The 15,059-nt window shown below is 40.8% G+C and overlaps 1 protein-coding gene across 1 annotated transcript in view; it reads right to left on the bottom strand.

Moving 5' to 3' along the window:
* The window catches only part of LOC139755039 (probable methyltransferase-like protein 24), a 109,510-nt gene that overhangs the window by 20,997 nt on the left and 73,454 nt on the right, over positions 1-15,059 (bottom strand). The window lies entirely within an intron of this gene.

Raw genomic sequence — 15,059 nt, 5'->3', positions numbered from 1 at the left:
CACTGGTGGACAGATTTTTTTTGTGCCGCGTGTACATTTATTCTAAACCACTCATTCACAGCCTCATTCACCCTCGCGTATTCACGACTTCTAATTGTACAATTTCTTAAAAGCATTCAAGCACTTACACGGCATTCTACTGAAAGTCAAACCTTCCTCGACAACTTTTTAAACTCTCGTTTCTGAATCGTGGTGTAGCGGTTAGCGTTGCTGACCAGGATACGTCCACACACCCTCCGGGTCGACTGAAAAGGTTCGAATCCTGGTTGCGTCAGTCGATCTACAGTCAACTTAGCAGTTCATCTTCCCCTATGGGTTGGTCGATGAATTAGATACCTGGCTTAGGATATATATATATATATATATATATATATATATATATATATATATATATATATATATATTGCAAGTGAGCAATGTGGTCATTGATTACATAATTGCAAGAGTGAGTAATGCGGCCATTGATGGCATAATTGCAAGAGTGAGTGATGTGGCCATTGATGGCATAATTGCAAGAGTGAGTAATGGGGCCATTGATGGCATAATTGCAAGAGTGAGTAATGTGGCCATTGATGGCATAATTGCAAGAGTGAGTAATGTGGCCATTGATGGCATAATTGCAAGAGTGAGTACTGTGGCCATTGATGGCATAATTGCAAGAGTGAGTAATGTGGCCATTGATGTCATAATTGCAAGAGTAAGTAATGTGGCCATTGATGGCAGAATTAGGAGACATTGGTTATTACTGAGGTGAAATATGAATAGTCAACAGCTTGTGGAGTTGTGTGCAGAAAATGGTATGGTGATTAGGAATACTTTTTTTTTTTTTTTTTTTTTTTTTTAATGGACATGCATAAATATGCATCAGTGAGTAGGGAACCTGGTCAGAGAGAAGTGTTGGACTCTGTACAAATTTATAGGTGTGCAAAAGATAGACTCCTAGATGTTAATGTGTTGGGAGGGGAAACTAATATGAATGAGAAGAGGGTGAGAAAGAAATGAGCTTGGAAAAAAGAGGTGTGTGTGTGTGTGTGTGAAATACTAGAAGAGATTGGGTATAGAATAGCTAAAGTTGTAAGCAAATGAAGCAAGGGGAATGGGAGATATTTAGTGAAGCAGTGATAGCATGTGCAAGAGATATGGGATATGGGCAGTTGAGAAATTAGTATTAATTGGCGGGGTGATTGTTCCCTCCACTTCTGATGCATATATCCTCTTTGTCCTCTATCCTCATGTTCTTAACACTACCTCACTAATATGGGAAATGACAAATATATATGAAATAAAATATATGTGGTTTGATTGACTAAGTAATGAAAGGGTAAAAGATATGTGTGGTAATAAAAAGAGTGGTTGAGAGAGCAGAAGTGGCTTTGTTGAAATGATTTGGACTCGTGAGGATGAGTAAGGAGGATTAACAAAGAGGATGTACGTGTCAAAGATGGAGGGAACGAGGAGAAGTGGGAGACCAAATTGGAGGGGGAAAGATGGAGTGAAAAAGATTTTGAGTGATCGGGGCCTGAACATGCAGGAGGGTGAAAGGCGTGCAAGGAATAGAGTGAATTGGAACGATGTGGTATACTGGGGTCGACATGGTGTCAATGGATTGAACCAGGGCATGTGAAGCGTTTGGGGTAAACCATGGAAAGTTCTGTGGGGCCTGGATGTGGAAAGGGAGCTGTGGTTTCGGTGCATTATTACATGACAGCTAGAGACTGAGTGTGAACGAATAGGGCCTTTGTTGTCTTTTCCTAGCACTACCTCACACACATGAGGGGGAAGGATGTTGTTATTCCATGTGTGGCGGGGTGGCGATGGGAATGAATAAAGGCAGACAGTATGAATTATGTACATGGGTATATATGTATATGTCTGTGTGTGTACATATATGTATACGTTGAGATGTATAGGTGTGTATATGTTGGTGTGTGTGGACGTGTATGTATATGCATGTGTATGTGGGTGGGTTGGGCCATTCTTTCGTCTGTTTCCTTGCACTACCTCGCTGGCGCGGGGGACGGCGGCAGGGCGAGGTGAATAAATAGATAAATATATAAACGGGAGAAAGAATACTTCCCACGTATTCCCTGCATGTCGTAGAAGGCGACTAAAAGGGAAGGGAGCGGGGGGCTGGAAATCCTCCCCTCTCATTTTTTTTTAAATTTTCCAAAAGAAGGAACAGAGAAGGGGGCCATATGAGGATATTCCCTCAAAGGCCCAGTCCTCTGTTCTTAACGCTACCTCGCTAATGCGGGAAATGGCGAATAGTATGAAAAAAAAAAAAAAAATATATATATATATATATATATATATATATATATATATATATATATATATATATATATATATTATTTTGCTTTGTCGCTGTCTCCCGCGTTAGCGAGGCAGCGCAAGGAAACAGACGAAAGAATGGCCCAACCCACCCACATACATATGTACATACATACACGTCCACACACGCAAATATACATACCTATACATCTAAACGTATACATAGATATATACACACACAGACATATACATATATACACATGTACATAATTCATACTGTTTGCCTTTATTCATTTCCATCGCCACCTCGCCACACATGAAATAACTACCCCCTCCCCCAACCCCCCATGTGTGCGAGGTAGCGCTAGGAAAAGACAACAAAGGCCACATTCGTTCACACTCAGTCTCTAGCTGTCATGTAATAATGTACCGAAACCACAGCTCCCTTTCCACATCCAGGCCCTAGAAAACTTCCCATGGTTTAACCCAGACGCTCCACATCCCCTGGTTCAATCCATTGACAGCACGTCGACCCCGGTATACCACATCGTTCCAATTCACTCTATTCCTTGCACGCCTTTCACCCTCCTGCATGTTCAGGCCCCGATCACTCAAAATCTTTTTCACTCCATCTTTCCACCTCCAATTTGGTCTCCCACTTCTCGTTTCCTCCACCTCTGACACATATATCCTCTTAGTCAATCTTTCCTCACTCATTCTCTCCATGTGACCAAAGCATTTCAAAACACCCTCTTCTGCTCTCTCAACCACACTCTTTTTATCACCACACATCTCTCTAACCCTATTATCACTTACTCGATCAAACCACCTCACACCATATATTGTCCTCAAACATCTCATTTCCAGCACATCCACCCTCCTCCGCACAACTCTATCTATAGCCCACGCCTCGCAACCATATAACATTGTTGGAACCACTATTCCTTCAAACTTACCCATTTTTGCTTTCCGAGATAATGTTCTCGCCTTCCACACATTCTTCAACGCTCCCAGAACCTTCGCCCCCTCCCCCACCGTATGACTCACTTTCGCTTATATGGTTTCATCCGCCGCCAAATCCACTCCCAGATATCTAAAACACTTCCCTTCCTCCAGTTTTTCTCCACTCAAATTTACCTCCCAACTGACTTGTCCCTCCACCCTACTGTACCTAATAACATTGCTCTTATTCACATTTACTTTCAGCTTTCTTCTTTCACAAATTTTACCTAACTCAGTCATCAGCTTCTGCAGTTTCTCACCCGAATCAGCCATCAGCGCTGTATCATCAGCGAACAACAACTGACTCACTTCCCAACCCCTCTCATCCATAACAGACTGCATACTTGCCCCTCTCTCCAAAACTCTTGCATTCACTTTCCTAACAACTCCATCCATAAACAAATTAAACAACCATGGAGACATCACACACCCCTGCCGCAAACCGACATTCACTGGGAGCCAATCACTTTCCTCTCTTCCTACTCATACACATGCCTTACATCCTCGATAAAAACTTTTCACTGCTTCTAGCAACTTGCCACCCACACCAAATATTCTTAATACCTCTCACAGAGCATCTCTATCAACTCTATCATATGCCTTCTCCAGATCCATAAATGCTCCATACAAATTCATTTGCTTTTCTAAGTATTTCTCACATACATTCTTTAAAGCAAACACCTGATTTACACATCCTTTACCACTTCTGAAACCACACTGCTCTTCCCCCAATCTGATGCTCTGTACATGCCTTCACCCTCTCAGTCAATACCCTCTCATATAATTTCCCAGGAATACTCAACAAACTTTTTTTTTTTTTATACTTTGTCGCTGTCTCCCGCGTTTGCGAGGTAGCGCAAGGAAACAGACGAAAGAAATGGCCCAACCCCCCCCATACATATGTACATACACACGTCCACACACGCAAATATACATACCTACACAGCTTTCCATGGTTTACCCCGGACGCTTCACATGCCTTGATTCAATCCACTGACAGCACGTCAACCCCGGTATACCACATCGCTCCAATTCACTCTATTCCTTGCCCTCCTTTCACCCTCCTGCATGTTCAGGCCCCGATCACACAAAATCCTTTTCACTCCATCTTTCCACCTCCAATTTGGTCTCCCTCTTCTCCTCGTTCCCTCCACCTCCGACACATATATCCTCTTGGTCAATCTTTCCTCACTCATTCTCTCCATGTGCCCAAACCATTTCAAAACACCCTCTTCTGCTCTCTCAACCACGCTCTTTTTATTTCCACACATCTGTCTTACCCTTACGTTACTTACTCGATCAAACCACCTCACACCACACATTGTCCTCAAACATCTCATTTCCAGCACATCCATCCTCCTGCGCACAACTCTATCCATAGCCCACGCCTCGCAACCATACAACATTGTTGGAACTACTATTCCTTCAAACATACCCATTTTTGCTTTCCGGGATAATGTTCTCGACTTCCACACATTTTTCAAGGCTCCCAAAATTTTCGCCCCCTCCCCCACCCTATGATCCACTTCCGCTTCCATGGTTCCATCCGCTGACAGATCCACTCCCAGATATCTAAAACACTTCACTTCCTCCAGTTTTTCTCCATTCAAACTCACCTCCCAATTGACTTGACCCTCAACCCTACTGTACCTAATAACCTTGCTCTTATTTACATTTACTCTTAACTTTCTTCTTCCACACACTTTACCAAACTCATTCACCAGCTTCTGCAATTTATCACATGAATCCGCCACCAGCGCTGTATCATCAGCGAACAACAACTGACTCACTTCCCAAGCTCTCTCATCCCCAACAGACTTCATACTTGCCCCTCTTTCCAAGACTCTTGCATTTACCTCCCTAACAACCCCATCCATAAACAAATTAAACAACCATGGAGACATCACACACCCCTGCCGCAAACCTACATTCACTGAGAACCAATCACTTTCCTCTCTTCCTACACGTACACACGCCTTACATCCTCGATAAAAACTTTTCACTGCTTCTAACAACTTGCCTCCCACACCATATATTCTTAATACCTTCCACAGAGCATCTCTATCAACTCTATCATATGCCTTCTCCAGATCCATAAATGCTACATACAAATCCATTTGCTTTTCTAAGTATTTCTCACATACATTCTTCAAAGCAAACACCTGATCCACACATCCTCTACCACTTCTGAAACCACACTGCTCTTCCCCAATCTGATGCTCTGTACATGCCTTCACCCTCTCAATCAATACCCTCCCATATAATTTACCAGGAATACTCAACAAACTTATACCTCTGTAATTTGAGCACTCACTCTTATCCCCTTTGCCTTTGTACAATGGCACTATGCAGGCATTCCGCCAATCCTCAGGCACCTCACCATGAGTCATACATACATTAAATAACCTTACCAACCAGTCAACAATACAGTCACCCCCTTTTTTAATAAATTCCACTGCAATACCATCCAAACCTGCTGCCTTGCCGGCTTTCATCTTCCGCAAAGCTTTTACTACCTCTTCTCTGTTTACCAAATCATTTTCCCTAACCCTCTCACTTTGCACACCACCTCGACCCAAACACCCTATATCTGCCACTCTGTCATCAGACACATTCAACAAACCTTCAAAATACTCATTCCATCTCCTTCTCACATCACCACTACTTGTTATCACCTCCCCATTTACGCCCTTCACTGAAGTTCCCATTTGCTCCCTTGTCTTACGCACCCTATTTACCTCCTTCCAGAACATCTTTTTATTCTCCCTAAAATTTACTGATAGTCTCTCACCCCAACTCTCATTTGCCCTTTTTTTCAACAAACTTATACCTCTGTAATTTGAGCACTCACCTTTATCCCCTTTACTTTTGTACAGTGGCACTATGCATGCATTCCGCCAATCCTCAGGCACTTCACCATGAACCATACATATATTGAATATCCTCACCAACCAGTCAACAACACAGTCACCCCCTTTTTTGATAAATTCCACTGCAATACCATCCAAACCCGCCGCGTAATATGATTACACGAGCGCTATACATTTCCAGATCTCTGAATTTGAATCGTATTCGTCAGGTTAGATAATAAATAATAAGTAATAGAAATAATGAATAATAAATAATAAATAATAATAATAATAATAATAATAATAATAATAATAATAATAATAATGATAATAATAATAATAATAATAATAATAATAATAATAATAATAATAATAATAATCCCTGGGGATAGGGGAGAAAGAATACTTCGCACGTATTCTCTGCGTGTCGTAAAAGGCGACTAAAAGGGAAGGGAGCGGGGGGGTTGGAAATCCTCCCCTCTCATTTTTTGATTTTCCAAAGGATGGAACAGAGAAGGGGGCCAAGTGGGGATTTCTCTCAAAGGCTCAGTCCTCTGTTCCTAAAGCTACCTCGCTAACGCGGGATATGGCGAATAGTATGAAAAAAAAAAAAATAATAATAATGATAATAATAATAATAAATGATAATGAATAATAAATAATAAACATTCACTCGTCTTATTCACCTGCTACCACAACCAATCTGATAATTGCAACATTTGACAGTTATTTGCTGCTCAGGTGAGAGGGTATATGAATACGAACAAAGTGTATATGAACGCGCACCTTCATAGAACATACAGACCTCCAACAGCCAGGATCGAACCCGGGACCCCTGTGCAACAGGCAACAGGCGTTGTACAGTTAGGTTCGGTAAATGCTATGTGCAGGCTGTGTGAGCCTGATGGGAAATGACCGGTGTAGACCCCGTTGCTCACCAACATGAGACGAAGGGTATTCGAGTACATAATATTCGAATAGTAATTTCCCTGTTAGGGGCGATCATAGCCCAGCGGTAGCGCTCCCGCCTGTTGCACAGGGGTCCCGGGATCGATCTTGGCTGTTGGAGGTTTGTATGTTCTATGAAGGTGCGCGTTCATATGCATTTTACTCGTATTCATATACCTCTGCGTTGTACAGTTAGGTTGGGTAAAATGCTATCTGCTGGCAGTGTGAGCCTGATGGGAAATGACCGGTGTAGACCCCGTTGCTCACCAACGTAAAACGAAGGGTATTCGAGTGCACAGTATTTGTTTGAATGGTCATTTCCCTATTAGGGGTGATCATAGCCTAGCGGTATCGCTCCTGCCTGTTGCACAGGGGTCCCGGGTTCGATCCTGGCTGTTGGAGCTTTATATGTTTTATATATATATATATATATATATATATATATATATATATATATATATATATATATATATATATATATATATATATAGTATATATGAACACGCACTTTCACAAATCATGAGCGATCATATCCTAGCCGTTACGTTCCCAAATATCACGCAAAAGGTTCAGTGTTCGAATCCTGGCGATTGGATGTAATATATATATATATATATATATATATATATATATATATATATATATATATATATATATATATATATATATATATATATATGAGGCTAAAAATCGAAATATTATATGTTTTTGGGATATCGCATTCAACGAATCTTCTAGAAAAAAAAACAAAGTTCTTCCATTTAATATTAAGATCACTGGGAACTCACTAACTTTTAAACTAAATTCAAATATTGATAGTCCTGTGATATATATATATATATATATATATATATATATATATATATATACACATACATATATATATATATATATATATATATATATATATATATATATATATATATATATATATATATATATATATATTTCTTTCTTTCAAACTATTCGCCATTTCCCGCGTTAGCAAGGTAGCGTTAAGAACAGAGGACTGGGATTCTGAGGGAATATCCTCACCTGGCCCCCTTCTCTGTTCCTTCTTTTGGAAAAATTAAAAAAAAAAAATATATATGTATATATACATATATATATATATATATATATATATATATATATATATATATATATATATATATATATATATATATATCTTGTGGAGGCTAAGGTGAAGATTTGTATGGGTTTTCAGAAAAGAAGAGTGAATGTTGGAGTGAAGAGGGTGGTGAGAGTAAGTGAGCTTGGGAAGGAGACTTGTGTGAGGAAGTACCAGGAGAGGCTGAGTACAGAATGGAAAAAGGTGAGAACAATGGAAGTAAGGGGAGTGGGAGAGGAATGGGATGTATTTAGGGAATCAGTGATGGATTGCGCAAAAGATGCATGTGGCATGAGAAGAGTGGGAGGTGTGTTGATTAGAAAGGGTAGTGAGTGGTGGGATGAAGAAGTAAGATTATTAGTGAAAGAGAAGAGAGAGGCATTTGGACGATTTTTGCAGAGAAAAAATGCAATTGAGTGGGAGATGTATAAAAGAAAGAGACAGGAGATCAAGAGAAAGGTGCAAGAGGTGAAAAAGAGGGCAAATGAGAGTTGGGGTGAGAGAGTATCATTAAATTCTAGGGAGAATAAAAAGATGTTCTGGAAGGAGGTAAATAAAGTGCGTAAGACAAGGGAGCAAATGGGAACTTCAGTGAAGGGCGCAAATGGGGAGGTGATAACAAGTAGTGGTGATGTGAGAAGGAGATGGAGTGAGTATTTTGAAGGTGTGTTGAATGTGTTTGATGATAGAGTGGCAGATATAGGGTGTTTTGGTCGAGGTGGCGTGCAAAGTGAGAGGGTTAGGGAAAATGATTTGGTAAACAGAGAAGAGGTAGTAAAAGCTTTGCAGAAGATGAAAGCCGGCAAGGCAGCAGGTTTGGATGGTATTGCAGTGGAATTGATTAAAAAAGGGGGTGACTGTATTATTGACTGGTTGGTAAGGTTATTTAATGTATGTATGACTCATGGTGAGGTGCCTGAGGATTGGCGGAATGCCTGCATAGTGCCATTGTACAAAGGCAAAGGGGATAAGAGTGAGTGCTCAAATTACAGAGGTATAAGTTTGTTGAGTATTCCTGGTAAATTATATGGGAGGGTATTGATTGAGAGGGTGAAGGCATGTACAGAGCATCAGATTGGGGAAGTGCAGTGTGGTTTCAGAAGTGGTAGAGGATGTGTGGATCAGGTGTTTGCTTTGAAGAATGTATGTGAGAAATACTTAGAAAAGCAAATGGATTTGTATGTAGCATTTATGGATCTGGAGAAGGCATATGATAGAGTTGATAGAGATGCTCTGTGGAAGGTATTAAGAATATATGGTGTGGGAGGCAAGTTGTTAGAGGCAGTGAAAAGTTTTTATCGAGGACGTAAGGCATGTGTACGTGTAGGAAGAGAGGAAAGTGATTGGTTCTCAGTGAATGTAGGTTTGCGGCAGGGGTGTGTGATGTCTCCATGGTTGTTTAATTTGTTTATGGATGGGGTTGTTAGGGAGGTGAATGCAAGAGTTTTGGAAAGAGGGGCAAGTATGAAGTCTGTTGTGGATGAGAGAGCTTGGGAAGTGAGTCAGTTGTTTTTCGCTGATGATACAGCGCTGGTGGCTGATTCATGTGAGAAACTGCAGAAGCTGGTGACTGAGTTTGGTAAAGTGTGTGAAAGAAGAAAGTTAAGAGTAAATGTGAATAAGAGCAAGGTTATTAGGTACAGTAGGGTTGAGGGTCAAGTCAATTGGGAGGTAAGTTTGAATGGAGAAAAACTGGAGGAAGTAAAATGTTTTAGATATCTGAGAGTGGATCTGGCAGCGGATGGAACCATGGATGCGGAAGTGAATCATAGGGTGGGGGAGGGGGCGAAAATCCTGGGAGCCTTGAAGAATGTGTGGAAGTCGAGAACATTATCTCGGAAAGCAAAAATGGGTATGTTTGAAGGAATAGTGGTTCCAACAATGTTGTGTGGTTGCGAGGCGTGGGCTATGGATAGAGTTGTGAGCAGGAGGATGGATGTGCTGGAAATGAGATGTTTGAGGACAATGTGTGGTGTGAGGTGGTTTGATCGAGTAAGTAACGTAAGGGTAAGAGAGATTTGTGGAAATAAAAAGAGCGTGGTTGAGAGAGCAGAAGAGGGTGTTTTGAAATGGTTTGGGTACATGGAGAGAATGAGTGAGGAAAGATTGACCACGAGGATATATGTGTCGGAGGTGGAGGGAACGAGGAGAAGTGGGTGACCAAATTGGATGTGGAAAGATGGAGTGAAAAAGATTTTGTGTGATCGGGGCCTGAACATGCAGGAGGGTGAAAGGAGGGCAAGGAATAGAGTGAATTGGATCGATGTGGTATACCGGGGTTGACGTGCTGTCAGTGGATTGAATCAGGGCATGTGAAGCGTCTGGGGTAAACCATGGAAAGCTGTGTAGGTATGTATATTTGCGTGTGTGGACGTATGTATATACATGTGTATGGGGGTGGGTTGGGCCATTTCTTTCGTCTGTTTCCTTGCGCTACCTCGCAAACGCGGGAGACAGCAACAAAGCAAAAAAAAAAAAAAAAAAAAAATATATATATATATATATATATATATATATATATATATATATATATATATATATATATATATATATATATACATATATTCCCTGGGGATAGGGGAGAAAGAATACTTCCCACGTATTCCCTGCGTGTCGTAGAAGGCGACTAAACGGGGAGGGAGCGGGGGGGCTGGAAATCCTCCCCTCTCGTTTTTTTTTAATTTTCCAAAAGAAGGAACAGAGAATTGGGCCAGGTGAGGGTATTCCCTCAAAGGCCCAGTCCTCTGTTCTTAACGCTACCTCGCTGATGCGGGAAATGGCAAATAGTTTGAAAGAAAAGAAAAAAAAAAAAATATATATATATATATATATATATATATATATATATATATATATATATATATATATGGGGATAGGGGAGAAAGAATACTTCCCACGTATTCCCTGCGTGTCGTAGAAGGCGACTAAAAGGGGATGGAGCGGGGGGCTGGAAATCCTCCCCTCTCACTTTTTTTTTTAATTTTCCAAAAGAGGGAACAGAGAAGGGGCCCAGGTGAGGATATTCCCTCAATGGCCCAGTCCTCTGTTCTCAACGCTACCTCGCTAATGCGGGAAATGGCGAATAGTATGAAAGAAAAGAAAAGATATATATATATATATATATATATATATATATATATACATATATATATATATATATATATATATATATATATATATATATATATATATATATATATATATATGTATATATATATACGATAAAGGGTGTATCAAATGGTGACCATTGTCCGAATTTTTATTGTTTCTGTAGATATCATTAAAATGGCTGAAGTAGGACATGCAAAAGTGGTGTTTAAGAAAGAAAGACGAAAAGAAAAAAAAATAAGCGCGGAAAACATATGTCATTTGGATTAGCGAGAGATAAAAAAAATATAGTGTATATGAAGAGGGCAAGAAGCAAGTCATTAAGTAATATTGAGAATGATTCTTCGGTGTATCAAAATCACAGGAAAACCAGCAAATCTTCCAGAGAAGCCCGGTAAGTCTGTGCTTCTTTAAATTCCAACATGAACGAGACCATGTTAGGCCCAGTGGGTCTTCCACTGGCTGGTAATTCAAGCCTATTTTTTCAAACTGTAATATTTGTGGGGACGGCTCCACCCATTTTAATCACTTGTTTGCGACCCACCCAACAAGGGTATCTACTTTTTTCAAACGATTGTTTAGTGTGATGGGCGAGGGTCATTTTATATCGGAACGGTGCCACAAGGAACGTCTCACTTCGTGAGGGTAGTTGGACCAGCGAGCTACAGGATACGCCATCACCTGCCCCAATATGTAAACAAACGCCATGTGGCAGCCTAAGCAAGATGGCACGTCTTACGGAAGGGCAGCATTAAACAATTGCTTTTCTGATTTCTTAACGTAATTCTAAGGTAATTCTAAGGTAAACATTATGACCCTACAAGCAATGAATACTGACTGAAGTGCCGGGGCACGTAGATTCTGTGTGTCTGCAACAACATTGGGGTTGTCAATTACAAGCCTTAAAAGTGATATTAGAAAGGAACTTCCTGACCTCTTTGAAGCACGAAGACGAGTTCAGATAAGCACAATTAGAAACATTTTCCATCACAGTGAAATGTGTCAAGCAAAACATGTATTATATGGAGAAAGTAATAAGATCAGATTACAAGAGGTTGTAACTGCTAAACTAAGGCTAGGATATAGGTTCTATTAGCTCTTTGGCCAAACTGGAATGTTAACTGTTTAAATTTCAAAAAAAAATAAAACTGCAAGAAATGTCACTACACCTTAATAACAAGATCCCTGTAATTTTAACTTTGTATCCACTTTTTGCAAGTAGTCGGTAAAACTTACCATATGAAACTATGTAATATATGTAATGAAATAAGAACTGTAACATCTGATGTAATATCAACCCGCTGGCGGGGGTCTGACTAAGACCCTTTGTGACCCCTGTAATCCTTTGGCGCTACCGCTCACAGGTTGAGCATGGGGTGCACAATATACTTACCGGGCTTACCGGCACAAATCAATCAACCAACGTCTGTCATTCAACTAATGCCATCATGGGTATATGTTCCAGCAAATTCGACCATTCTTTGCACCATTTTCTTGTTATAACTTTCATGGAATTATATCCTTTCTTATAACGGTATCTCTCAGTGTGTTCCGTCAATACAGCCTAGCACCTATGGTATACCTGCCATTGCTCGGAACTGGTGAACTACGCTAGTTATATCTCTAGGCAGAGGATACGTGATATATATATATATATATATATATATATATATATATATATATATATATATATATATTATAATACTTTGTCGCTGTCTTCTGCGTTATCGAGGGAGCGCAAGGAAACAGACGAAACAATGGACCAACCCACCCTCATACACATGTATATACATACACGTCCACACACGCATACACATACCTATACATTTCAACGTATACATATATATACATACACAGACATATACATATATACACATGTACATTATTCATACTTGCTGCCTTTATTCATTCCCGTCGGAACCCCACGACACATGATATGACAACCCCTCCCCCAGCACGCGCGCGAAGTAGCATTAGGAAAAGACAACAAAGCCACATTCGTTCACACTCAGTCTCTAGCTGTCATGTATAATGCACCGAAACCACAGCTCCCTTTCCACATCCAGGCCCTAGAAAACTTTCCATGGTTTAACCCAGACGTTTCATATGCCCTGGTTCAATCCAGTGACAGCACGTCGACCCCAGTATACCACATCGTTCCAATTCACTCTATTACTTGCACGCCTTTCACCCTCCTGCATGTTCAGGCACCGATCGCTTAAAATCTTTGTCACTCAATTCTTCCACCTCCAATTTGGTCTCCCACTTCTCGTTCCCTCCACCTCTGACATATATATACTCTTTATCAATCTTTCCTCACTCATTCTCTCCATGTGACCAAACCATTTCATGACACACTCTTCTGCTCTCTCAACCACACGCTTTTTATTACCACACATCTCTCTTACCCTTTCATTACTTACTCGATCAAACCACCTCACATCACATATTGTCCTCAAACATCTCATTTCCAGCACATCCACCCTCCTCCGCACAACCCTATCTATAGCCCACGTCTCGCAACAATGTTGGAACCACTATTCCATCAAACACATCCATTTTTGCCTTCCGAGATAATGTTTTCGCCTTCCACATATTTTTCATCGCTCCCAGACCTCCTCCTCCTCCTCATCCTTCTCCTCCTGCTCCTCCTCCTCCCCCCCTCTCCTCCCCGTGACTCACTTCCGTGTCCATGGTTCCATCAGGTGCCAAATCCACTCCCAGATATCTAAAACACTTCACTTCCTCCAGTTTTTCTCCATTCAAACTTACCTCCCAATTGACTTGTCCCTCAATCCTACTGTACCTAATAACCTTGCTCTTATTCACATTCACTCTTAACTTTCTTCTTTCACACACTTTACCAAACTCAGTCACCAGCTTCTGCAGTTTCTCACCTGAATCAGCCACCAGCGCTGTATCATCAGCGAACAGCAACTGACGCACTTCCTAAGCTCTCTCATCCATAACAGACTGCATACTTTCCCCTCTCTCCAAAACTCTTGCATTCACCTCCCTAACAACCCATCCATAAACAAATCAAACAGCCATGGAGACATCACGCACCCCTGCCGCAAACCGTCATTCACTGAGAACCAATCACTTTCCTCTCATCCCAATCGTACACAGGCCTTACATCCTCGATAAAAACTTTTCACTGCTTCTAGCAACTTGCCTCCCACACCATATATTCTTAATACCTTCCACATAGCATCTCTATCAACTCTACCATATTTCTTCTCCAGATCCGTAAATGCTACATACAAATCCATTTGTTTTTCTAAGTATTTCTCACATACATTCTCTAAAGCAAACACCTGATCCACACATCCTCTACCACCTGTGAATCCACACTGCGCTTCCCCAATATGATGCTCTGTACATGCCTTCACCCTCTCAATCAATACCTTCCCGTATAATTTCCCAGGAATACTCAACAAACTTATACCTCTGTAATTTGAACACTCACCTTTATCCCCTTTTTCTTTGTAGAATGGCACTATGCCTGCATTCTGCCAATCCTCAGGCACTTCAAGCTTGAGCCATACATACATTGAATATCCTCACCAACCAGTCAACAACACAGTCACCTCCTGTTTTAATAAATTCGACTGCAATACCATCAAAACCCGCCGCCTTGCCGGTTTTCATCTTCCGCCAAGCTTTCACTACCTGTTCTCTGTTTACCAAATCATTCTCCCTAACCCTCTCACGTCTCACACCACCTTGATCAAAACACCCTATATCTACCACTCTATCATCTAACACAT

This window comes from Panulirus ornatus, chromosome 18 (genome assembly GCF_036320965.1).
Source record: "Panulirus ornatus isolate Po-2019 chromosome 18, ASM3632096v1, whole genome shotgun sequence".
Lineage (NCBI taxonomy): Eukaryota > Metazoa > Arthropoda > Malacostraca > Decapoda > Palinuridae > Panulirus > Panulirus ornatus.
This window is presented reverse-complemented; position numbering and strand designations above follow the sequence as displayed.